At 40.1% G+C, this 27,870-nt stretch overlaps 1 protein-coding gene and 1 pseudogene across 9 annotated transcripts in view; both read left to right on the plus strand.

Annotated features, from left to right (window-relative positions):
- SYTL4 (synaptotagmin like 4) overlaps positions 1 to 27,870 on the plus strand; it is a 197,017-nt gene that overhangs the window by 19,908 nt on the left and 149,239 nt on the right. For all 9 annotated transcript variants that reach the window (XM_067723358.1, XM_067723359.1, XM_067723362.1 and 6 more), the window contains one exon: positions 15,387 to 15,556. The gene's annotated coding sequence lies outside the window, so the exon portion shown is untranslated. The remainder of the gene's footprint in view (positions 1 to 15,386; positions 15,557 to 27,870) is intronic.
- LOC137216623 (uncharacterized) lies at positions 19,553 to 26,666 on the plus strand (annotated as a pseudogene).

Below are 27,870 nucleotides of genomic sequence, written 5' to 3' on the forward strand. Positions count from 1 at the left end.
AAGGTAGTTGTCAAGTTTCATTCTTTTGCATGTGACTGTCCAGTTTTCCCAGTACCATTTATTGAAGAGACTGCCCTTTCTGAATTGTATATCTTAGCTCCTTTGTCATAAATTGACCATATATGCATGGATTTGTTTCTGGGCTCTCTACTGTGTTCCATTGATCTATGTGTCTGTTTTTATGCCAATACCATACTGTTTTGATTACTATGACTTTGTAATATAGTTTGAAATCAGGAAGTGTGATGCCTCCAGCTTTGTTCTTCTTTCTCAAGATTGCTTTGACTACTTGGGGTATTTTGTGGTTCCAAAGAAATTTTAAGATTTGTTGTGTTTCTTTGGAAAGTGCCATTGGAATTTTGATAGGGATTGCACTGAATCTTTAGATTGCTTTGGGTGGTTTGGACGTTTTAACAACATTAATTCTTCTAGTCCATGAACATGGAATGTCTTTCCATTTAGTTGTTCTTCTTTCATAAAAGTCTTCTAATTTTCAGTGTACAGGTCTTTCACTTCCTTGGTTAAATTTATTCTTAAGAATTTTTTTTGATGCAGTCGTAAAAGGGATTGTTTTCTTATTTTCTCTTTATGGTAGTTCATTATTAATGTATAGAAATGCAACATTTTCTGATTTTGTATCCTGCAACTTTACTGAATTTGTTCATCAGTTCTAAGAATTTATTGATGGAGTCTTTAGGGTTTTTCATATATAATATGTCATCTGCAAATAGCAACAGTTTTACTATTTCATTTCTGATTGGAATGCCTTTTATTTCTTTTTCTTGCCTAATTGCTGTGGCTAGGACTTCCAGATACTATGTTGAATAAAAGTGATGAGAGTGGGCATCCTTGTCTTGTTCCTAATCTTAGAGGAAGGTTTCAGTTTTTCTCCATTGAATGTGGTGTTAGCTTGGACTTTTCATATATGGTCTCTATTATGTTAAGGTATGTTCCCTCTATGTACACTTTGTTGAGATTTTTTAAAATCATAAATGGATGTTAAATTTTGTTATATGCTTTTTCTGCATCTGTTGAGATGTTCATATGATTTTTACCCTTCATTTTGTTAATGTGGTATATCACATTGATTAATTTGCAGATGTTGAACCATCCTTGTTTCCCTGGAATAAATTCCCCTTGATCATGGTCTGTGATTCTTTTATAGGGTTGATTTCATTTTGCTAATATTTTGTTGAGGATTTTCGCATCTGTGTTCATCAGGGATATTGGCCTGTCATTTTTTTTGTGGTGTCCTTGCCTGGTTTTGTTATGAGGATAATACTGGCCTCGTAAAATGAGTTTGAAAGTGTTTCCTTCTTTTCTGTTTTTCTTTGGAAGAGTTTGGAAGGATTGGTGTAAATTTTACTTTAAATGTTTGGTACCATTCACCAGTGAAGCCATCTGGTCCTGGACTTTTGTTTGTTGGAAGGTTTTTGAATCTGATTTAATCTCCTTACCTTGTAATCAATCTATTCAGTTTTTCTGTTTCTTCATGATTCAGTTGTCGTAGGTTGTATCTAGGAATTTATCCATTTCTTCTGGGTTGTCCAGTTTATTGGCATAGTTGTTTATAGTTGTCTCTTATGATCCTTTTTATTTCATAAATTTTAAATTGAATGATGAAATCTCACACCATTCCACTCTGTCCCACCTGGAATCCCCAATCATTGACATAGTCTGCTCCTGACACACAACCACAGACCTCTCTTCATCTCATCATGTAGGTATTATATTACCTCACATCATCACAAGAAGAAGGGTGAGTACAGTACAATAAGATACTTTGAGAGAGAGAGAGAAAAAGCACATTCATATAATTTTTATTACAGTATATTGTTAGAATTGTTCCATTTTATTATGAGTTATTGTTGTTAATGTCTTATGTCTAATTTATGAATTAAATTTTATCATAGGTATGTATACATAGGAAAAAACATAGTGTGTATATATATATATATGCTTCTATACTGTGCAGTTTCAGACATCCACTGGGGATCTTGGAACATATCCTCCATGGGTAAGGGGGGACTACTGTATAGCTATCCTTGCTTGCTTTTGGTTTCCATTTGAATGGAATATCTTATTCCAGGCCTTCTCTTTAATCGATATATGTCCTTAAAGTTGAAGTCAGTCTCTTGCAGGCATCATATAGTTGGGTCTTGGTTTGCTTGTTTTTTTAATTTGTGCAGCCACTCGTGGTCTTCTGATTGGAGAGTTTAGTTTACATTTAGAGTAATTATTGATATGTATGGTCTTATCACATTGTTAATTGGTGTCTGGCTATTTGTAGTTCATTTATTCCTTTCTTCCTCTCTTTATCTCTTCTTTTGTGGTTTGATGACTTTCTATTTTTAATTTTTTTATTGAGTTGTATTTGACATATAACACTGTAAGTTTAACGTGTACATTATATTGATTTGATACATTTATTTTGCAGTATGATTGCCATTGTACTGTTAACACCTCTATTGCATCACATAGTTATCATTTCTTCTAATATTGGGAACAATTAAGATTAGTTCCTGGACTTCCCTGGTGGTGCAGTCCTTGAGAGTCCGCCTGCCGATGCAGGGGACACGGGTTCGTGCCCCGGTCCGGGAGGATCCCATATGCTGCGGAGCAGCTGGGCCCGTGAGCCATGGCCGCTGAGCCTGCGCGTCCAGAGCCTGTGCTCCGCGGCGGGAGAGGCCACAGCAGTGAGAGGCCTGTGTGCCGCAAAAAAAAAAAAAAAAAAGATTAGTTCCTTAGCAAATTTAATGTTTAATACAGTTTTGTTGTCTATAATCACTGTACTGTGTATAGGTCTCTAGGAATTATTTATCTATTTGAAAGTATTTACTCTTAAATGACATCTCTCCCATTCTCCTATCCCCCAACGCCTGGTAAAGCCCATTTTATTTTCTGCTACTATGAGTTTGGGTTTTTTAGATTCCACGTATAAGAGGTATCATAGATTATTTGTCTTTCTCTGTTTGACTTACCTCACTTAGCATGATGTCCTTAAGGTCCATCCATGTTGTTGCAAAGAGCAGAATTTCCTTTTTTCATGGCTGAGTAGTATTCCATTGCATCTATACATATCACATCTTCTTTATCCTTTCATCCATTGATGGAAAATCAGTTTGTTTCCATATCTTGGCTATTGTAAATAATGATGCAGTAAGCATAGGAGTTCATATATCTCTTGTTAACCAGCTTTCATTCCTTTGGATATATACTGAGAAGTGGAATTGCTGGATAATATGTTAGTTCTAATTTTAATTTTCTGAGGAATCTCCATACTTTGCTCCATAGTGGCTGAACCAGCTTACAAATCCCACCAGCATTGCACAAGGGTTCCCTTTTCTCCACGTCCTTGCCAACACTTGTTATCTCTTGTCTTCTTGATGACTTCTAGTCTTACAGGTGTGAGGTGATATCTCATTGTAGCTTTGATTTACTTTTCTCTGATGCTTAGTGATGTTGAGCATCTTTTCATGTGGCTGTTGTCCATTTGGGTTTCTTTTTTGAAAAAATGTCTATTTAGTTCTCATGCCCATTTATGGATTTTTTAAATCATTGAGTTGTATGTATTATATAAGTTCTTTATATTTTTTTGATATTACTCCCTTATCTGATACATGGTTTGCAAATATTTTTTCCCATTCTGTAAGTTGCCTTTTCATTTTGTTGATCGTTTCTTTTGCTGTGCAGAAGCTTTTTAGTTTAATGTAGTCCCACTTGTTGATTTTCACTTTTGTTGCTTGTGCTTTTGGTGCCACATCAAAAAAAGCATTGCCAAGACCAATGTCAGGGAGCTTCTTCCCTGTGTTTTCTTCTAGGACGCTTATGGTTTTAGGTCTTATGTTTAAGTCTTTGATCCATTTCAAGTTAATTTTTGTAAGTGGCGTAAGATAGGGGTCCAATTTCATTTTTCCGCATGTGGTTATCCAGTTTTCCTGACAGCATTTGTTGAAGGGACTATCCTTTCCCTACTGGATGTTTCTGGCTTCCTTATCAAATATTAGTTGACTGTATATGCAAGGGTTTAATTATGAGCTCTCTATTCTGTTCCACTGGTCTCTGTGTCTATTTTTATTCCAGTACCATGCAGTTTAACAAAAGAGCAAAGACAGCACAATGGACCAAAAATAGTTTTTTCAACAAATGGTGTTGAAATCACTGAGCATCCATATGCAAAAAAAAAAAAAAGAATCTAGATGCAAACTTTATACCCTTCACAAAAAGAACTCAAAATAGATTAGAGACCTAAATGTAAAAAAGTGTAAAACTTTGAGAATATAACATCGGAGAAAATCTAGATGACTTTGGCAGTGTTTTTTTTTTATACATCTTTATTGGAGTATGATTGCTTTACAATGGTGTGTTAGTTTCTGCTTTATAACAAAGTCAATCAGTTATATACATATACATATGTTCCCATATCTCTTCCCTCTTGCGTCTCCCTCCCTTCCACCCACCCTATCCCACCCCTCCAGGAGGTCACAAAGCACCGACTGATCTCCCTGTGCTATGCGTCTGTTTCCCACTAGCTATCTACCTTACGTTTGGTAGTGTATATATGTCCATGCCTCTCTCTCTCGCTTTGTCACAGCTTACCCTTCCCCCTCCCCATCCTCAAGTCCATTCTCTAGTAAGTCTGTGTCTTTATTCCTGTCTTACCCCTAGGTTCTTCATGACATTTTTTTTCTTAAATTCCATATATATGTGTTAGCATACGGTATTTGTCTTTCTCTTTCTGACTGACTTTACTCTGTATGACAGAATCTAGGTCCATCCACCTCATTACAAATAGCTCAATTTCGTTGCTTTTTATGGCTGAGTAATATTCCATTGTATATATGTGCCATATCTTCTTTATCCATTCATCTGAAGATGGACACTTAGGTTGTTTCCATGTCCTGGCTATTGTAAATAGAGCTGTAATGAACATTTTGGTACATGACTCCTTTTGAATTATGGTTTTCTCAGGGTATATGCCCAGTAGTGGGATTGCTGGGTCATATGGTAGCTCTATTTGTAGTTTTTTAAGGAACCTCCATACTGTTCTCCATAGTGGCTGTACCAATTCACATTCCCACCAGCAGTGCAAGAGTGTTCCCTTTTCTCCACACCCTCTCCAGCATTTATTGTTTGTAGATTTTTTGATGATGGCCATTCTGACCGGTGTGAGATGATATCTCATTGTAGTTTTGATTTGCATTTCTCTAATGATTAATGATGTTGAGCATTGTTTCATGTGTTTGTTGGCAATCTGTATATCTTCTTTGGAGAAATGTCTATTTAGGTCTTCTGCCCATTTTTGGATTGGGTTGTTTGTTTTTTTGTTATTGAGCTGCATGAGCTGCTTATAAATTTTGGAGATTATTGGCAGTGGTTTTTTAGATGCAACACCAAAGGCACAGTCTATGAAAAAATGGATTGATAAACTGAACTTAATTAAACTTAAAATTTTCTGCTGTACAAAAGACTGTCAAGAAAATGAAAAGACAAACCACTGCCTTGGAGATAATATTTGTAGAAGACATACCTAATAAAGGGACTGTTATTAAAATATGCAAAGAACTCTTAAAACTCAACAATAAGAAAATACCACAGTTAAAACATGGCCAAGAAGCCCTAGCAGATCCCTACCAGAGAAGATATATAGGTAGAAATTAAGCATATGAAAAAGTATTCCACATCATATATCATAAGGGAAATGAAAACTGAAACAAAAGTGAGATACCACTATATACCTATTAGAATGACCAAAATACAGGACACTGACAACACCAAATGCTAGCAGCGATGTGGAGGAACAAAAACTCTCATTCATTGCTGGTGGGAATGCAAAGTGGTACAGCCACTTTAGAAGGCAATTTGGCAGTTTCTTACAAAAGTAAACATACTCTTACCATATGATCCAGCAATCATGCTCCTTGGTATTTATCTAAAGGAGTTGAAAGCTTATGTCCACATAAAAACTTGCACTTGGATGTTTATATCAGCTTTATTCTTTTTTTTCAAAGCAAACAACTTTTTATTGAAGGGTAGTTGATTTACAATGTAGTATTAGGTGTTCAGCAAAGTGATTCATATATATATAAACACACATACATATGTATTCTTTTCAGTTTCCTTTCCATTATAGGTTATTAAAAGATACTGATTTTAGTTCCCTGTGCCATACAGTAGATCCTTATTGTTTATCTATTTTATATGTAGTAGTGTTAATCTGTTAATCCCAAACTCCTAATTTGTCCCTCCCCCATCCTTTCGCACTTGGTAACCATAAGTTTCTTTCTATGTCCAAGAGTCTATTTCTGTTTTGTAAATAAGTTCATTTGTATATTTTTTTAAGATTCCACATATAAGTGATATCATATGATATGTGCCTTTCTCTGTCTGACTTCACTTAACATGTTAATCTCTAGGTCCATCCATGTTGCTGCAAATGGCATTATTTTATTCTCTTTTATGGCTGAGTAATATACTATCATGTGTGTGTGTGTGTGATATATGTATACACACACACACACACACACACAGAGATACATACATACACACCATATCTTCTTTATCCATTCATCTGTTGATGGACATTTAGGTCGCTTCCATGTCTTGGCTGTATATCAGGTTTATTCTTAATTGCCCAAACTTGGAAACAACAAAGATGTCCTTCGGTAGGAGAATGGATAAATAAAATGTGGTACATCCAGACAATGGAATATCACTAAATATTCCTAAAATGTGCTAAAAAAAAAAGAGCTATCAAGCCATGAAAAGTCATGGAGGAAACTTAAATGTGTATTACTATGTGAATGAAGTCCATCTGAAAAGGTCACATACTATATGATTCCAATTTTGTGACATTCTGGAAAAGGCAAAACTATGAAAACAGTAAAAAGATCAGTTGTTATCAGGGATTATGGAGGAAGAGGGGTGAATGGGCAGAGTACAGAGGATTTTTAGTGCATTGAAACAACTCTGTATGATTCCATAATGGTAGATACATGACATTATACATTTGTCTAAACCCATGGAATGTACATTAAAATTTAACTCTAATGTAAACTATGGACTCTGGATGATAATAATTTGTCCATGTAGGTTCATCAGTTGTAACAGATGTACCACTCTCATGGAGGATGTTTTTATTTGGAAAGGCTATTCATGTGCGGGAGCAAGGGGTATATAGGAAGTCTCTGTATCTTCTACTCAATTTTACTTGAACCTAAAACTGCTTTGAAAAATAAAGTCTATTAAAAAGTATAAGACATACTTGAAAGAAGTTAGGTAATATCTACATCAATGAATGACATCCCATGTACATAGATTGGAATATTTAAGATTTTTAAGATGGCTGTGCTCTCCAAATTCATCTATAGATTCAATGGAATTCCTATAAAAATCCCATCTGTTTTATGGCATAAACTGGAAAGCAAATGTTAAATTCATATGGAAATACAAAGAACCCAGAATAACCAACAATCTTGAAAAAGAACAAAGTTGGAGAATTCACACTTTCCAATTTCAAAATTTACTGTAAAACTATGGTAATCAAGATAGTATGGTACTGCAGTATTTATATAAGGATAGACATACACATCAATGGAATTCAATGAGAGTCCAGAAAAATAACCCTTAACATTTATGATCTATTGAAATTCATCAGTAGTGCCAAGACAATTCAGTGGGGAAGGAACAGTCTTTCTAACTAATGGTGCTGGAGTTACTGTATATCCACATGCAAAAGAATGAATTGGGATCCTTACATCAGGCAATGCACAAATGTTAACTCACAATGGATCATAGACCTTAATATAAGGGAAGAAAAGTATAAAGAAGTCTTCATGACTGGATTATGCAATGGTTTCCTACACATGACACCAAAAGCATAAATGACAAAAGAATAGAATACATAAATTGGACTTCTCAAAATTAAAAACTTTTGGGATTCAAAGGACACTATGAATAAGGTGAAAAGACAACCCACAAAATAGGAGAAAATATATTTAAATCATATATCTGATGAGGGATTTATATCAAAAATAAAATTCTTGGGCTTCCCTGGTGGCGCCGTGGTTGAGAGTCCGCCTGCCAATGCAGGGGACACGGGTTTGTGCCCTGGTCCGGGAAGATCCCACATGCCACGGAGTGGCTGGGCCCGTGAGCCATGGCCGCTGAGCCTGCGCATCCGGAGCCTGTGCTCCGCAACGGGAGAGGCCACAGCAGTGAGAGGCCCGTGTACCACAAAATTAAAATAAAATAAAATAAAAATAAAATTCTTGCAACTCAATAATTAAAAGACAGTCCATTTGAAAATGGGCAAAGATTGAATATTCGCCAAAGGAGATTTGCAAATGACCAATAACGATATGGAAAGATGGTCAGTATAAACAGTCCCTAAAGAAATGCAAATCAAAACCACATTGAGAGGGCTTCCCTGGTGGCACAGTGGTTGGGAGTCCGCCTGTCAACAAAGGGGACTCAGGTTCAAGCCCTGGTCTAGGAAGATCCCACATGCTGCGGAGCAGCCGGGCCTGGTCACCACAACTACTGAAGCCCGCGTGCCTAGAGCCCATGCTCCACAACAAGAGAAGCCACCACAATGTGAAGCCTGCACACCGCAAGGAAGAGTAGCCCCCGCTCGCCACAACTAAAGAAAGCCTGTGCGCAGCAACAAAGACACAACACAGCTAAAATAAATAAATAAAATTAAAAAAAAATACATTGAGGGATTGATCAAGATGGCGGAGCAGGAGAACATGGAACTCGCCTCCCCACACAAACACATCAAAAATACATTTACATGTGGAACAGTTCTCACTGAAAACTAGAAACTGCTAGAAAGACTCATGCGCAACCAGGGCTGTAAGAAAGATCCACACATAATCAGATAGGAAGGGAAGAGAAGTGATCAGGTCAGAACCAGTGTCCCTGGGAGGGGACTCAGGGGAAAAGGGAGACTCCATGGGTGGAGATTCACCCTGGAAAGTGAGTGGGTCAAGTCACAGATTGGATGCCCCAGTCCTGGGGTCCTGCGCAGGGGAGATGATCACCCTTGACTGATTGGGACCATTGGAACTAACAGGAGGGCTAGGGAAGCCTGGACTCCACTCCTGAGGCATGCATATGTGCTGGCTTGCCCCTGAGGCAGGGCGGAGAGGCCAGAGTAAGGACTCTTCAAGTGGCTGCCAGTTTCCTGCTACTGCCTCAGCAAGTGCCCCAGCCTGAGCCATGTGAATGCTCCAGCCCTCGCTTACTCCACATTGCGGCACAGGACTGGATTTAGGGCTGCCATGGTCTGGGAGAAAGCTCAGAAGGATGCAGAAGTGACTCAGTCCCAGGGCAACGTTTGGGTGGGACGGCAGTGGCCATTGTTGGCGCTTACTCAAGCAGCACATCAGAAGCAGCCCAGAACTCTGACAGTGGCCAGTCCACCACAGCTCACCCCCAGATGCATGCTGAGAGTCCAAATGGGACTCCCTGCCCTGTGGTGTGGCTCCACAATAGGGCAGGGGTGGCAAAGGCTAGGGGGAGTGATTGGCTGTTGGCAAAGGCTAGGGGGAGTGATTGGCTGTGAGGGACAAAGGGGACTTGGACCCAATACTCCATGTGAGCAGAGTGAGGGAAACAATGTGGATACCTGCACAGGTAGTGCATCAGAGACAGCTTGGACCATTGTTTGTGGTGAAACTGAAAGCACTAGGGGGACCCCCTTGCTTCAGCACTCCTCCTCCTCTGGGTCAAGGGTCCCAATGCTGGCAGAGGGGAAAGCACACACTTAAGGGAACAGAGCCAGCTTGGGCCTGACCCTCAGGACTTCTGCTCCAGCAACTTGGGAGCAGACCCTGTCCCTGATAGGGCAGTGATGGCCACTGAGCAGAGGGGAAACCCTACCTCACACCTGGCTCCAGCACTAGCACCTCCATCTCCAGCCCCACCTCCTACCAAGGCGATAGCTGCCAGCACACCCTGAGGAAAGACGTGACTTGCATCCACGTCAAATCCAGCTCTCCCACCAAAGGCACTGGGCACACGTAGCCTGCATAAGGATGCTCCCATGTAAGGACACCCCTTTAAGACCACAGTAGGTAACTGTTTCACCTAAACTCATAGAGGCAGAGAAAGTTAAGCAAAAGGAAAAGGCAGAGAAAACCCTGAAAAAGCAAATAATGGAAAACAATTTACCAGATAAAGAATTTATAGCAACTGTAGTAAGAATGTTAATTGAATTAGGAGAAAGGTGAACACAGAATTTTAACAAGGAACTAGAATATATAAAAAAGACCCAATCAGAAATGAGGAATTCAATAACAAAAAACACCCTAGAAGGAATGAATAGCAGACTAAATGAAGCAGAAGAGCACGTAAGTGATCTGGAAGTTAGAATAATGGAAATCATCCAAGAAGAAAGTCAAACAAAAACAAGTTAAAAAAAGAACAGTTTAAGAGATCTTTTGAGATAACATTAAGAATACAAACACATTATTGGGGTCCCGGAAGGAGAAGAGAGAGGAAGAAGGGGATCGAAAATGTATTTGAGGAGATTATCACTAAAAACTTCCCAAACCTGAAGACAGAAAATAGATATTGAGGTATAGCAAGCACAGAGGGTCCCATACAAGATAAACCCAAACAGATCCCACACCAAGACATACCACAATTAAAATGGCAAAAGAGGGGCTTCCCTGGTGGCACAGTGGTTGAGAGTCTGCCTGCAAATGCAGGGGACACGGGTTTGAGCCCTGGTCTGGGAAGATCCCACATGTCGCGGAGCAACTAGGCCCGTGAGCCACAACTACTGAGCCTGCGCGTCTGGAGCTTGTGCTCCACAACAAGAGAGGCCGCGACAGTGAGAGGCCCACGCACTGCGATGAAGAGTGGCCCCCACTTGCCGCAACTAGAGAAAGCCCTCGCACAGAAATGAAGACCCAACACAGCCAAAAATAAATAAATAAAATAAAATGGCAAAAGAATTTTAAAGGCAGCAAGAGAAAAAGAGTCATATACAAGGGAATCCCCATAAAACTACCAGTTAATATCTCTGCAGAAACTTTGCAGGCCAGAAGGAAGTGGCATGATATATTCAAAGTGCTGAGGGAAAAACCTGCAACCTAGGATACTCTACTCAGCAAGCTCATTGTTTAGAATAGGAGGAGAACTTCTCAAACAAGCGAAAGCTAAAAGAATTCAGCAATACTAAACATACCCTAAAAGAAATGTTGAAGGGTCTTCTCTAAATGGGAGAGAAGAATCTATAAGAAAAGGAAAATCCCACTAGGGAAAGCAAATATATAGTAAGAATTGAAGATCATTTAAAGAAGCCAGCATGTAGATTAAAAGACAAAAAGTTGTAAAAGCAACTATAACTGCAATAAACAGTAAAGGGAGAAGCATGAAGATATAAAATATGACATCAAAAACAATGTGGGGAGGGGAGTAAAAAATGTAGATCTTTTAGAATGTGTTTGAACTTAAATGACTACCAGTTTAAAAGAAGTATATGTAGTAGTATTCAATATATATGTACCCCATGGTAACCACAAATTAAAAACCTACGATAGATACACAAAAACTAAAAAGAAAGGAACACATACCACTGAAGAGAATTATCAAAATAATGAATGTAGACACAGAACTTACACCCTTCACAAAAATTAACTCAAAATGGGTAATAGACCTAAATAATTTGGTTCTGTTGTTTCTGGAATTGGCCTTCTAATGTGATCAGATTTAAAGACACTGATGACTCTATTTCCAGTAGTAAAGAGAACATTAATAGTCCATGATGGGAACTGTTTATAGAGATACACAAAATATATACTCCTAATCAACCACTTATAAGAAGCAAGAGGCTAAGTGACTCAGTGAATGATACTTTTCAACGTTTTTTGAAGATTAATGAATTAAATGATGTGGTTGGTTGCTTCTAATGTTGCTGGACAAAGTGGTATAAGAAAAGGATAAGCTCAGGGATTTGAATACCTAGCTCGAGTGTCATGTAAATGACTTAAGAGCTTCTCTGTGTGCCTTGAATAAGAGTCTTATCTCCTGTAGAAGCAGAGCTAAAATTGCTGAAAGTCAAACACAGCACTTCACCTTGTAATTGGCTGAGTTACAACACAAATTTAACTCAGCCTTGCAGAGTGTCTACTGTTAAAGTGAAGGCATTGATTACAAAATAATGGGATCCTGCAAATTGGGATGGAAATGTGTGGGAAGACGCTGATGAAGCTGGAGACATTGAGCCCCTAAATACTGATAAATCTTCTTTGCCAGTGGAAGAGGTCTCCCCACCCCCAGTGGAAGCGGCCTCCCCATCTTCAGTGGAATCGACCTCCTTACCCCTAGCTGAGTTGATATCCTCAGCCCCAGGAAAAGTGTCTTTCCCAACTATAGAAGAAGTGGCCTCCTTACCCCTACCGGCAGCAGCATCTCCACTCCCAGTTTCCCCTCCTACAGTGGTATGGTCCTCTCCACCTGTCTATGGGGATTAACATAGCATTGCTTGAAGAAATGGTAATTGCCTCCCTTTAGGCAGTTGCCATACAAGATCATGGTGAGACCCCTCAGGGTCCACTCCCATCACCCTTCTCTGCTTCTAGACCTATAACTATACTCAGGTCCCAGCAGGCCTCTAAAGATGAGGTACAAAGTGTGATCCATGAGGGAGTGCACTACACTCCAAATGAACTAATTGAGTTTTCTAATTTATATAAGCAGAAATCTGGGGAAATTGTACGAATGTATACTAAGAATGTAGGGTAATGGTGGAAGGAACATTAAGTTGGATCAGGCCGAATTTACTGATATGGGCTCATGTTGGTTTGCAACCTTGGGAGTCCCTGGGTGATTGAAACTGGCCCCCATACTTGGAGTACAAGGAGAGACCCAAGAAAGAGACCACTCCAGATTGGTAGGTGGCAGTTTTAATAAGCAAGGGAACTTACATTTGAGGTTTATCTTGGGTAGTCACAAGACAAGTGGATCTCTGCACCCACCAGCCAGCATCTTAAAAGTTTAGTCATGTGCACAGTCCAGATTGTCTCAACAATACGTTACTTTCTCAAGGCTGCATCCTTGAAACAGCTCATAGTGTGGGAATGGTGAGCAGAATGTACATTCCAAGGACAGGGGAATGGGTAAGCAGCCATCGATTGCCCAGGTCCAGCTTGCAGGTCAACTGGAGGTCAAGTCCTCTCAATAACCTCCTCTAATACTCCATCCCTGGTGACCAGCTCTTACAATCTTATACATCCTCCTCTTCTGCAGTGTCTCTAAGTAATCAGCAAAGAGTTTTAATACCATGGATGTGGCTCAATTGGTAGCTCTCTGGCTACATTGGAGGTAGTTGCCTCAGCAACAGTATAAGCACATGCAAGAGAAAACACAGATAAAGATAATGATTCTCAATATAAGTAACAATTTTTTTCCCACCAAGAACCCCATGATCCAAAACATTGATTTACTAAGTGCCCTAGTGAGATTGGATCACTCAGGGCATTCACTTGTGTCCTCATGTGATTTAATAAAGATGATACATTAGTAGACTCATCAGCTATGAACATAGAACATTCTGTTTGGGTAGTGGCATAGGTGCCTCCTTGTGAGGCAGTAATACTGTCCAAGTCCATCCTATTTTAGAGGATGGTTTTTCTCTTTAGATATTTGTCAGTGTTCAGTAAAGAAGGGCTTTGCTGGCTATCGTTTAAGTCTTGTTTGGTGAATCTAGTAAGGGATTCTATGTGTGCTATAATGTTCTCTAGGCTAATGTTAGGAATAAAGACAATGGCCAAATGACCCTGGCGGTGGAAACTGTGCCCACCCAGTGACTGGACACCACAGGACAGGGACAGCAGAAGTCTAAGGTTGGAAAGACAGATATTTAGCAGGAACTTCTATGGGGAAGTCTTCTCATATAGGAATAACACTTGTTGTCTGATATGTAGATGTTAACATGACTGCAGCTTTAGGAATCTGACCTGGTTGTGCATACTATACATGTTGCCAGGGGAGGCAGCACTGTCAGGCATGAGGAGATAGACAGCGGGTGGGATATGCTGACCAGGACTTCCACCTTCTCCCCTCTTTCAATGGTGCATGTTCCGTTCTAGGTATGTTGTGCTTCAGTAGGTCTGACTTGCAGTAGGACGGTAGGATCCCAGTGGAGATTGAGTAGTTCTCCTTCATCCAGAGGTGCAAAGTAACTCACCCATCCTGGTGGGATGATTGGGATTTGCAACATTGCAAATTTCAGTAGATAACACTTTCCCTAGGCGTGATGGGGCTTGGTGTTCTCAGCAACATAGCATGTTGATCCATGATGAGAGTCGAACAATAGTTGTCTTCCACGACTTCCATACCTTTTTATACCTTCACGGTGTTGGGTGTATTAACCAGTCTGGCATATGGGGAAACAGGTCCTACTGTTTGATCTTTCAAATGTAATAAAGCCTGGGACCATATTTTAGTCCATTAAGCCAAGGTCATTTTACCTGTTAGTAATTTAATCTGCTGTTTAATATTCCATTTTTCCTTTCTACCAACACTGCTGCTTGTGGGCTATAGGGAAGATGGAACCTCCACTGAATGTCATGTACTTTTGCCAGTCTTGCATACCATGACATTTGAAATGTGAACCCCCCAGTTACTGTCTATTCTATGAAGGTATCTGTACATGGTACTCAGCTTCTCTAGTCTCCTAATGGTGGCAGCCTAGTTTGCATGGCAACAATGGAAAGCTTGGGTTAGGCCAGATACAGTGTTCACACAAACCAAAGTGTATTTAGCACCTTCAGTGAGATAGAGGAGGCTAATATAATCAATGTGCCAATGCCTCACCAATTGGGAACTCTTGTGGATGGCCCCAGACTCCTTTGGCAGTTGCCTTGGCTGTTGTTTAGAACAAACAGGACATGTTGTTGCTGCATTAGCCAAGTCACTGTATTCCAAGGGCAATCTGGCATCCTTGGTAATACATCATCACACCCGAGTGCTACAGTGGCCACTCTTTATACGCACCCAGTCTGCTGTGGAAGACAGTGAGGACTGCCTCAGTCTCTTGCAGATGAACTTAAATGTCTTTCTACACATCCTGACTCCATGAGGGCTTATTTGTGATTATTCATCCCTTGGTTTCCCATTATCCAAGACATAAGGTTAAACCCTTTGGAACAGCCCAACTGTCAGTACAAAGGGCTAATAGCCAGGGCTCATGAGTGATCACCAGCTACATTTTTGAGTTCAGCACATAGGCTGCTATGGTTCATTCTTGTTTCCATCCAGATGGTGTCAGTTTGGGCTGAATAGCTACTGAAATGCATGTGGGCGGGTTGCCCTGACTAGATCCATCTGTACACCAGGCATTAATGGGAATTTCTTCTATTACCTCTCTACAGGACCCAGGGGCCGCCATAGGAATAAGGGCAGAGACATTTGAAGGATCTACATGTTCCACAGGCCTAGTAGCACCTGCATTTCCAGAGACAGTGGGCTGATGGACAGGGTGCTCCTCTGCTGCATACAGGCATGCAACTTAGTCAAAATAGGAGTTTGAGCAATAACAGAGGTGAGTTGATAGAACATATTCTCAACCCAACTGTTCATGGGAAGGGAAGTTCTTAATATGCTGTTCATTAAAGCTGTCTGATCATATCTGATTCTATGCACATTTTAAAATATGACATTCCAATCAAAGCCTTGATAATATAACCAAGTTTCCAATTGTGTCCTGTTTCAATGAAAACAGATTCTTATTGAACTTATGCAAATAAGTATGTTGCCATAAAATAAGATTACTCACCAAGAGTTTCTGAATCCTGGAGGGATCAGGTAGGGAGAAAAAGATAAACGTTTCATCTTTGTTTACAAAGGTATATGTTAGCAAATTGCTAATAACTTGAGAAAAGAGATAAAGATTATCTTAAATACGGAAAAACAAAGCATAAAAGAACCAACAGTGTTTCAAACAAAAACGCATAAAAATTATAATCATCCTCATCAGTTCATTTAGTCTAATATAATTAATTCTTGTTGATCTTGATCTTTGGTTAGCAGTTTTATAAATTCATCCTTTTTTTCCTTAGAGTTCTGTGAATTCTTATTCAGTTCAGTGGTATAATCTTCTTTATCAGAAGCCTGTATATGTCAGTCTTTTCCATGAATCTCCTTGAATATGAAGCACTTTTGCAGGAATACTTTTGCAAAAGCATCAGTAAAAAAATAACTGTCTGTAAATGACAAAAGACTTTAAAATGGCCATGGTTAAAGATCTGATGAGAGTTCATTGTAATGCAGTTGACAAGGGAATTTGGTTATTTCTGTAACATCATTTTTAAAATAACTAGAATTATTGTTGATGGAGGTCATTGAGAGGACGTGACCACTGGTTGACCCATGGCTGGACCTGGGCAATCAGAGGCTACTCACCTCTTCCCCTGTCCTTGGAATGTACATTCTATTCACTGTTCCAACACTAGGAGCCATTTTCAAGGATGCAGCCTTGAAAGAGCAATGTGTTGTTGAGGCCATCTGGACTGTGTATGTGACTGAACCTAGTTAATGCCTCTATATAAACTTTTAAGATTCTGGTGGACTGGTGCAGAGATTTACTCATCTTTCAGCTGCCCAAGAAAAGCCTTGTATATAAGTTTTGTTGCTTATTAGAACTGCTACCTACCAATTTGGAATGCTCTATCTCTTTCTTCAGTGTCTCCTTGCCCTCTGTGTATGGGGGCCAGTTTTTGAACCAACAGTTGATGAGCCGGCCAGGAGACCTGAGAAATGAGTCTTGGTAAAGAGGCATCTGTGGGGGAAAAGAGGTACCTTGAGTTGGTCACGACTTCTCTGTGGCCAGGGGTGGACCATATGTTAGATGCTTGTGGATCACTGCTTGAGTACAGGGACCTCCTGAAAATGCTGGCTGGTTTGACATGCTTGTTTAGAAACTACACACAGTGCACTGTGGCAAACAAAGAAAACAAATGGCTTCTGCAGTGGGCTGGTCTCTACTGTGGTCAGTAGAGTAATTTAACATATCAAATTTAACACATCAAATAAGTCTAATTAGCTTAATCTCTCTCTCTCTCTCTCTCTCTCTCTTTTTATTTTTGGCTGCATTGGGTCTTTGTTGCTGCACGCGGGCGTCCTCTAGTTGCTGCGATCAGGGGCTGCTCTTTGTTGCAGTGCGCAGGCTTCTCATTGCGGTGGCTTCTCTTGTTGCAGAACAAAGGCTCTGGGCACGTGGGCTTCAGTAGTTGTGGCTCATGCGCTCTAGAGCGCAGGCTCAGTAGTTGTGACGCACGGGCTTAGTTGCTCTGCAGCATGTGGGATCTTCCCGGACCAGGGCTCAAACCTGTATCCCCTGCATGTGCAGGCAGATTCTTAACCACTGAGCCACCAGGGAAGTCCCTAATATCTCTCTTTTATCAGGAGAGAGGACAAATCTTTCAGATGTTCCAGGGACCCTCTGGAAAATCCCAAAGTTAGTTTGAAGTCAAAAAGACTTCATTTAGAATTTGATTTTGGGGAAGTTTGTCAAAAATATCAAAAAAGGTTTTAAAAGACTTGCTTAAATAGTATTATAGGTCACTGTGAAATAATATTTAGTTATCTATTTAGCCAAAGTGTCAGTTAAGGACTTTGAAGGCAAAATCAGAAAGTTACATAGTCATAAAAAATCTTAGCTCTTTTAACAGAGAAAACTCAGTTTTCTTAAGTAATGAAAGAACTGATAAAGACAACATGAAGCGCAGAAAATTATTTTGATAAAACACAGAATCTTTGTTTTCTAGGTAGATTACTTAAAAGGTAAAGAAAAACTTTTCATAATCTTATCAAGAACAAACCAATAGTTCAAGGAAACTTTGTTCTTCTCAAAGATGAAAGAAAATTAAATTTTAGTTTTACCTAAGTACACTATTGATATTAAAGCTTTTTTTCTTCACCAATTAAATAGAGCTCTTTTATAAATTAATTTTGGCAATACCATTCGGATGTAGAAATATATCATATATAACAGGTAAAAATAGACATACAAAAGCATACAGACAGATACAAACAGAGACCATATAACTTTCATTTCAAAATTTTAGCCATGAATCAGGTACAGCAATACAAAACTCACTAGTTTATAAATAATAGTTGAATCCAAATGTGACTGGCAGACAGAACAAGTTAAGATTAGCCACTCAAATGGATAAAGCTTTTTACTAATATTTGTGGAGAAGACTTAAGATTTGTATTTGCCCTTGACCAATAATCACATAGAGGCTGTGGACTGATTTTGGGCAAGGGAGCTTCTATAGCAGTATGTGTTTTAAAAAGCCTCTTCTGCCACCTTTTTCCCCCCTCCAGTCTCGAGCAATCCTGGGCAGTGTTTTAGTTAGCTCCTGGGGTATTTACATTTCAAAGACATTGTAAGACTTACAACTTCAATGGGAAGAGAAAGAATGCAAGTTTTTCTCTTAGGAGTTTTGGGGTATATTTCTCTATTATCAGAAATCTGGGTAATTACTATTTAAATTTTTCATTTGTATTAGGGGTCAGATGGTGTACAGCTACGTCTTGTTTCATTGTCAATAACCACAACACTCTCCCCTTTGTTCTCCTCACTTTCCCAGGGATTCCACGTCTTAGTGTCTCAGCCTTTGTCTCACACCTTAATCTGCAGCAGCTTGTGCCCTCCTAGCTCTTCAAAACAGGCATGCTATTGTCTTCAACTTATTATCCTGCTCTGCCCCAAAGCTAGCAGAGCAGTGAACAATCACACATCCTTCTCTACCCTCAGCTCTTCTTCCAGCTGTCTAACTTGAGCTTCAGCTTCTAGTTGGGCATCAGTGGCCAGATGAAGTGCCAACAGTAGAGACCAACCCACAGTTGCAGCCATTTGTTTCCTTTCTTTGCTGCAGTGCACTGTGTGTAGTTCCTCAAACAAACACATTAAACCAGCCAGCATTTTTGGGATGTCCCTGTAGTCATGCAGCAGTCCACAGACATCTAACTATGTACCACCCCTGCCCACAAAGAGGTCAATGGCCAACTCAGGATTTCCCCTATCGATGCCTCTTTCCCAAGACCCATTTCTTCCGTCTTCTGGCTGGCTTGCCAATTGTTGGTTTGCAATTCTTGGTTTGCAATTCTTGGGAGTTCCCTGGGTGATATTCAAAACTAGCCCCCATTTAACAGAAGGCAAGGAGAGACCAAAGAAAGAGGCAGAGCACTCCAGATTGGTAGATTGTGGTTTTAATAAACAAAGGAACCTATATATGAGGCTTGTCTTGGGTGGTCGCAAGATGAGTAGTTTTCCGCATCAACCTCCCTTAATGGAGGTCAGTCACATACACAGTCCAGATAGTCTCAGCAACACATGAACAGAACATACATCCCAAGGTCAGCAGAGGCGGGTAAGGAGCCTCTGATTTCCTGGGCCAGGTCATGGGTCAACCAGTGCTCACATCCTCTCAGTTACCTCCTCTAACAGCTCACTAAGCAGAGATCCTGCATTTAATGTAGCTGACGAAGTTAGAAAGGCCTCTAATTGGTTGGTTGGTTATCTGACTGAAACATGGACAAAAAATTTCCCACGGTATGTGAATTGGAAATGCCTGACCTCCTTTGGTTTAATGTAGAGGAAGGGGTTCAGAGATTTAGAAAGATTGGAATGTTAGAGTGGATTTGTCATTTAAGACCTACTCATCCATACTGGGAGTGTCTAGAACAGGGGTCCCCAACCTCCAGGCCTTGGACCAGTATCTGTCCGCAGCCCATTAGGAACCAGGCCACACAGCAGGAGGTGAGCGGCAGGCGGGCAAGCAGAGCTTTATCTGCGGCTCTCCATCGCTCACATAACCGCCTGAACCATCCCCCCCCAACCCTATCCGTGGAAAAATTGTCTTCCACAAAACCGGTCCCTGGTGCCAAAAAGGTTGGGGACCGCTGGTCTAGAAGACATACCTTTCAGCAATACTTTGAGAAATAATTTGGTGAGTGGAGCCCTAGCATCCTTGAAGATCTCCGTGATTGCTCATCTCTGTAAGTGAGACGTTACCGTGGGAACTGCAGCCACTCAATGGAAAAACCTAAATGCAGTAGGAGTAATTTGATCCTGGCGTGGCAGGGGCCAAGTGGCAGCATTCAATCACCAAAGGGAAGGTGAGTGTGGTTACCATAATGGACAGCAGAGACAAAGCAGCAGTCAGAATAGTCTGATTCATGCAGACTTATGGTGCTGGCTAGTTAGTGTTCTAAAAAGTGAAATAAATAGGAAGCCTACTAGATTTTCACTTGATCTGTATAAGCAGAAAAGTTCTAGATCAAGTGAACAAAAATCTAACTCAAATCATAAAAACAGAGAGTCACAGCCCCTTGATCAATTCCAAGACTTAAGACAGTTTGTAGACTTAGAACCCCTTGAATGAAGGGGGGGTTGGGTCCCCTTGAAGAAGGATCCCAGTACACTAGTGAAAATTTATACTGTTAATATTTCTCCCAAAGGGACCTGCAGCCTTTTACCAGAGTAACTGTACATTGAGAAAAAGGAAATAATCAGACCTTTCAGGGACTACTGGCCACTGGATCTGAACTAGAACTGATTCTAGGAGACCTGAAGCACCACTGTGGCCCTCCAGTCAGAGTAGGGGCTTATTAAGGTCAGGTAATCAATGAAGTTTTAGCTTAGGTGTACCTCACAGTGAGTGTAGTAGCTCCCCAAATCCATCCTGTGGTTATTTCCTTCATTCCAGAATGCATAATTGGAATAGATATATATAGCAGCTGGAAGAATCCCCACATTGGTTCCCTGATCTGTTGAGTGTGGGCTGTTATGGTGGGAAAGGCCAAATGGAAGCCATTGGAACTTCCTCTACCTACAAAAATAATAATAAAAAATAATACCACATTCCTGGAGGGATTTCAGAGATTAGTGCTACCATCAAGGACTTGGAAGATGCAGGGGTGGTGATTTCCACCACATCCCCCTTAAACTCTATTTGACCAATGTAGAAGACAGATGGATCTTGGAGAATGACAGTGGATTATCACAACCTTAACCAGGTAGTAATTCCAATTGCAGGTGCTGTACCAAATGTGGTTTCATTGCTTGAGCAAATTAACACATCATCTGGTACCTGGTATGCAGCTGTTGATCTGGCAAATAATCTTTTTCTCCATACCTGTCCATAAGGCCCACCAGAAGCAATTTGCTTTCAGCTGGAAAGGCCAGCAATATACCTTCACTGTCCTACATCGGAAGTATATCAACTCTCCAGTTCTGTCTTAACTTAGTTCACAGAAATCTTGATTGCCTTTCCCTTTCACGAGGTATCACAATGATCCATTACATTGATGACATTATTCTGATTGGACCTAGTGAGTGAGAAGTAGCAACTAATCTAGACTTATTGGTGAAACAGTTGCATGTCAGAGGGTGGGAAATAAACCCAACTAAAATTCAGAGGCCTTCTACCTCAGTGAAATTTCTGGGGATCCAGTGGTATGGGGCATGTTGAGACATCTCTTCTAAGGTGAAGGATAGGTTGTTGTATTTGGCCCCTCCTACAACCAAGAAAGAAGCACGATGCTTAACTGGTCTCTTTGGATTTGGTGGCAACATATTCTTCATTTGGGTGTGTTATTCTAGCCCATTTACTGAGTGACCTGAAAAGTTGATAGTTTTGAGTAAGATCCAGAACAAGAGAAGGCTCTGAAACAGGTTTGGGCTTTTGTGCAAGCTGTTATGCCACTTGGGCTACATGATCCAGCAGATCCAGTGGTGTTGGAAGTGGCAGTGTCAGATCAAGTTAGTGTTCGGAGCCTTTGGCAAGCCCCTGTGGGATGAATTACAGCATAGACCCTTAGGATTTTGGAGCAATGCCCTGCCCTCATCTGTAGATAACTACTCTTTTGCGAATCAGTTCTTGGCTTCCAACTGGGCCTTAGAGACTAAACACTTGACCATGGGCAACAAAGTTACCATCAAACCTGAGCTGCCCCTCATGAACTGGGTGTTATCTGACCCACCAAGCCATAAAGTTGGGCATGCACAGCAACACTCCGTCATCAAATGAAAGTAGTATATATATGATCAAGCCTGGGTAGGCCCTAAATGCACAGGTAAATTACCTGAAGAAGTGGCCCAAATGCCTATGGTCCCCACTCCTGCTACACTGCCTTCTCTTTCCCAGCCTGTACTTGTAGCCTCATTGGGAGTTCCTACAATCAGTTGACAGAGAAAGAAAAGACTTGGGCCTGGTTTACAGATGGTTTTACAAGATATGCAGGCACCATCTGGAAGTGGACAGCTGCAGCATTACAGCGCCTCTCTGGGACATCCCTGAAGGACAGTGGTGAAGGGGAGTCCTCTTGGTGGGCAGAACTTCAGGCAGTGCACCTGGTTGTTGACTTTGCTTGGAAGGAAAAATGACCAGATGTGTGATTATATACCAATTCATGGGCTGTGGCCAACGGTTTGGATGGATGGTCTGGGACTTGGAAGGAACATGATTTAAAAATTGGTGACAAAGAAATTTAGGGAAGAGGTATGTAGATAGACTTCTCTCAGTGGGAAAAAGACGTGAAAATATTTGTGTCCCATGTGAATGCTCACCAAAAGGTGACCTCAGAAGAGGAAGATTTTAATAATCAAGTGGATAGGATGCCCCATTCTGTCGGTACCATTCAGCCTCTTTTGCTAGCCACCCCTGTCATTGCCCAATGGGTTCATGAACAAAGTGGCCATGGTGGCAGGGATGGTGGTTATACCTGGGCTCAGCAACATGGACTTCCATTCACCAAGGCTGACCTGGCTACAGCCACTGCTGAGTGCCCAATCTGCCAGCAGTGGAAACCAACACTGAGCCTCTGATATGGCACCATTCCCTAGCATGATCAGCTAGCTAGCTGGTGGCAGGTTGATTGCATTGGACTGCTCCCATCATGGAAGGGGCAGTGTTTGTCCTTATTGGAATAGACACTTACTCTGGATATGGATTTGCCTTCCCTGCATTCAATGCTTTTTCCAAAACTACCATCTGTGGACTTAATAGAATGTCTTATCCCCGTCATGATATTTCACAGAGCATTGCTTCTGATCAAGAACAACCCTTTTCAATAAAAGAAGTGTGACAGTGGGCCCAAGCTCATGGAATTCACTGGTCTTACCATGTCTCCCACCATCCTAAAGCAGCTTGCTTAATAGAACAGTGGTATGACCTTTTGAAGATTTAGTTACAGCACCAGCTAGGTGGCAGTACCTTGCAGGGCTGGGGCAAGTTTCTCCAGAAAGCTGTATATGGTGCTGTTTCTCTAGTAGCCAGGATTTACAGGTCCAGAAATCAAGCAGGTGGAAATGAAAGTGCACCAGTCACTATTATCCGTAGTGACCCACTAGCTTCCTGTTTTCATGACTTTATTTTCTGCTGGCCTAGAGGTTTTAGTGTCAGAGGGAGGAAAGCTTCTATCAGGAGACATGACAATGATTCCATTGAACTGGAAATTAAGACTGCCACCCTGCCACTTTGGGCTCTGAATCAACAGGCAAAAAAAGGAGTTATGGTGTTATCTGGGGTGATTGATCCTGACTATCAAGGAGAAATTGGACTACTACTACATGGTGGAAGTGAGGAAGAGTGTGTCTGGAATACAGGAGATGCCTTAGGGCATCTCTTAGTATTACCATGCCTTGTGGTCAAAGTCAATGGAAAGCTACAACAAACGAATCCAAGCAAGACTACTAATGGGCCAGACCCTTCAGGAATGAAAGTTAGGGTTACTCTGCCAGCTAAAGAACGATGACCAGCTGAGGTGCTTGCTGAAGGCAAAGGGAATACAGGATGTGTAGTAGAAGAAGGTAATTATAAATACCAGCTACAACCACACCACCAGTTACAGAAATGAGGACTATAATTGTCATGAGTATTTCCTCCTTATTTTGTTATACATATGTTTGTGTGTGTATATATACATAAACTAAGTAAATATTTTTGTTTTATTTCCTTTCTTGTTCTTTTATCATATAAGATAAGCTGTATTGACTTTACATCAGTAATTGAGTATTGCTAATTTTACATCATAGTATTTAAGTTATAGGATATCAGGAGAAGAGTAAGCATCACTCAAGTGCCCTTCCTCCTCTTCTGGGGAAGGGATTAGTGCATTTTCAGTTGTTTGTAGGATAGCTATATCATGTCAGTTGTTATTGTCTTTATTTGGAGATCCAGTATGGTTATCGTCTTGTTATTGTCTTTATTTGGAGATCCAGTATGGTTTAAGCAGATATGTATGGGTACCAAGCTGACAAGGGGTGAAGTTATGGTGGTTAATTTTATGTGTCAACATGATTGGGCTAAGGGCTGTCCAGAAAGCTGATAAAACATTATTTCTGGGTATGTCTGTGAGGGTTGTTAAAAAATAAAATTCAACTGAGTAAATCAGAAGATCTAATTGTGCTTTTTCAAAGATTCATGAATCAAGCAGCATCTCATCTAGCAAACAGAAAGGAGCTCTGAGGAGCTGCACAAAATGGAAGGCTTTTATAGACAGAAGGGGACAGGAAAAGGAAGTTTCTAGCCAAGAGTGGACTGTCTCAGGCAAAATCACCTTCCTATGGGGGACAAAAATGGTCTGTCGAGTGGATTACCTCACTAGTGCTGACCAGGTAATTCCAGAATGACTTGTTACAGGTCACATTCTTGGGAGAGGCTGAAATTGCAATTAGATTAGGTATTAAGTCTTGGTTTGCTGATGTGGGGCTTAGCACAAGTGACTCCATTTGATGCCTATTGTTTCTTTTTTAACAGGGTGTTCCCAGAAGAGATTAACATTTGAATTGGTAGATTGAGTAAAGAGGATCACCCTCACTAATGTGGTTGGACATCATCCAATCCATTGAAAGCCTGAATAGAACAACCAGGCAGGAGAAGGGCAGATTTACTCTCTTTACTTGACCTTGGACATCCATCTTCTCCTACCCTTGTACACAGGCATTCCTAGTTCTTGGGCCTTTATAGACTCAGACTGGAACTTACACCATCAGTCCCCCAAATGTCAGGCCTTTGGACTCAGACTGAATTACACCATGACCTTTCCTGGTTCTCCAGGTAGCAGTGGCAGATCTTGGGATTTCTTGGCCTCCTTAATCACGTTGGTCAATTCCTATAAGTCTCCTCTTATTTATATCTATGTCTATATCCATGTTATTGATTCTGTTTCTCTGAAGAACCCTGTCTAATGCAATATGGAACCTAAAATAGTCAAAGTCATAGAAGCAGAGAATAGTATGGTGGTTGCCAGGGGCTAGGGTAAGGGGGAAATAGGGAGATGGGAAAAGGGTACAAAGTTTCAGTTATGCAAGATAAATAAGTCTTAGAGAACTAATGTACGGCATGAAGACTATAGTTAGCAATACTGTATTGTAAACTTGAAATTTGCTAAGAGGTGTTCTCACCACACACATAAAAAAGTAATTATATTAGATGATGGATATGTTAATTAGCTTGATTGTGGTGATAATTTCACAATGTGTGTGTGTATATATATAAACATCAAATTGTATGCCTTAAATATATATAATTTTTATTTGTGAATTATACCTCATTAAAGCTGAAACAAACAGAAATAAAAATGTCCAGATTGGATGGAAAGAAGTAGAAATATATATATATATAGTATTTCTTATATACACTCCCACACACAATTAGAACTAATAAATGAATTCAGAAACATTTCAGGAAACGTCAGTGTAAAAAATCAGTTATATTCTATACTCTAGCAATTAACAGTCCAAAAATAAATTAATATCTTTACTTAGAATAACATCAAAAAGAATAAAATACTTAGCAATAAATTTAACCAAAGAAATGCATGTCTTGTATACTGAAAATTACAGAATATCGTTGAATGAAATTAAATAAATGGAAAGACATTCCATGTTTATGGATTAGAGGGCTTAACGTTGTTAAAATGATAATACTTTCCAGAATAATCTACAAGTTCTATTCAATCCCAATCCAAATTCCAGCTGCTTTTCTTTCTCCAACATTAATAATCTAAACTTAAAATTCATATGAAAATTCAAGGGACCCAGAATAGCCAAAAGAATCTTGGAAAAAGAGCAACAAAGTCAAAGGACTCACATTTCCCTATTTCATGACTTACTACAAAGCTACAGTAATTAGAGCAGTGTGATACCGGCATGAAGATAGGTATATAGATTAATGAAATAAAATTGAGAGTCCAGAAATAAATCAGTACACCTATGGTCATTTGACATTCAATAAGTGTACTAAGACAATTCAATGGAAAAAACCAGTTTTGTCAACAAATCTTGCTGGAACAACTGGACCCCTGTCTCATACCATATGTAAAAATTAACTCAAAGTGTATCAGAGACCTATATGTAAGAGCTAGAACTATAAAATTATGACAAGAAAGCATAGGTGTACATCTTCCTGTATTCAGATTAGGCCATTAAAAAAATATATGATACTGAAAAGCAACAAAAGGAAATAGAGATAAAGTATACTTCAAAAATTTTAAAAAGTTGCTTCAAATGACACTATCAATAAAGTGAAAAATAAATTCACAAAAGGGAGAAAATATTTGCGTCATATATTTGATGAGTCTAGTATCCAGAATATATGAACTCTTACATGAGTGTAAGAGTTCTTACAACTCAAAGTAAAAAGACATGAGCCAATTTAAAAATGGACAACGGATTTGAGTAGACATTTTTCTCCAAAGAAGATAGATAAATGGCCAATAAGCACTTGAAAATTGCTCAACATCCTCAGTCATTAGAGAAATACAAATCAAAACAACATTGAGGTTCCACTTCACACACATCAGTATGGCTATAATAAAAAAGACAGTGAGAAATGTTGATGAGGATATGAAGAAATTAGAATCCTCATACATTGCTGGTAGGGATGGAAAATGGTGTAGCCTCTGTATAAAACAAAACCTCAAAAGGTTAAGCATAGAGTTAACATAGAGGAATTCCACTTGTAGGTATATACCCAAGAGAATTGAAAACGTGTTCACACAAAAACTTGTACATGAATGTTCGTAGCAGCATTACTGATAGTAGCCCCAAAGTGGTAACAACCTAATGTCCATCAACTGATGAATATATAAACAAAATGTGACATATCCATATAATGCAATATTATTCAAATGTTAAAAGCAGTGAAGTATATCAGCACATGACACAACATGGATGAACCTTAACAACATTATGCTATGTGAAAGAAGCCAGTCACAAAGGACCAAATATTTTATGATTCAAAGACTGGTAGAGAAATTCATGGTGCACACTCACTAGAGCCCCTCCTCCCAGCACAGGCATTATTCGGAGAAAACTCCCAACTCCCTACATCTCCCTGGGGAGAGAAAGAGAAGAGTAGAACATATCCAATGTTCTGACTTTTGAGGGGGCTACCAAGAGACTGGTTTTTATCTTGCCTGAATCTAAGCTCTGACAAGAAAAGGATACCAGGTTGGGAGACTTCGAGAACAAGAGATCAACGTGCAATACCACAAACAGACGCTAGATATCGCTCCAGCACAGTGGCTTAGTATACTACCAAAGAGGCTGCAGTACCATATATTGACACCAGGTGGTGCTTGTGAGTAAAACCCGTCAAATTTCAATTAGATTACACACACAAGCCCAGAGAAAATGTATCCCCCAAAAAGTTTTAGAAGGTTTCCTGAATCTCTACCTGGGTGATTGAGGAAAGTCTTCCATGTGCAAAACCAGATCACAAAGACTGGGAGAGGTGGCTGATTTTTCAAACGCCAAAGTCCTAATGGGACATAACAAGGTATACAAAGAAACAGGGAAACATGGTCCAATCAAAAGAACAAATTAAACATCCTGAAAGTAAC

This window comes from Pseudorca crassidens, chromosome X (assembly GCF_039906515.1).
Source record: "Pseudorca crassidens isolate mPseCra1 chromosome X, mPseCra1.hap1, whole genome shotgun sequence".
NCBI classification, from domain to species: Eukaryota; Metazoa; Chordata; class Mammalia; order Artiodactyla; family Delphinidae; genus Pseudorca; species Pseudorca crassidens.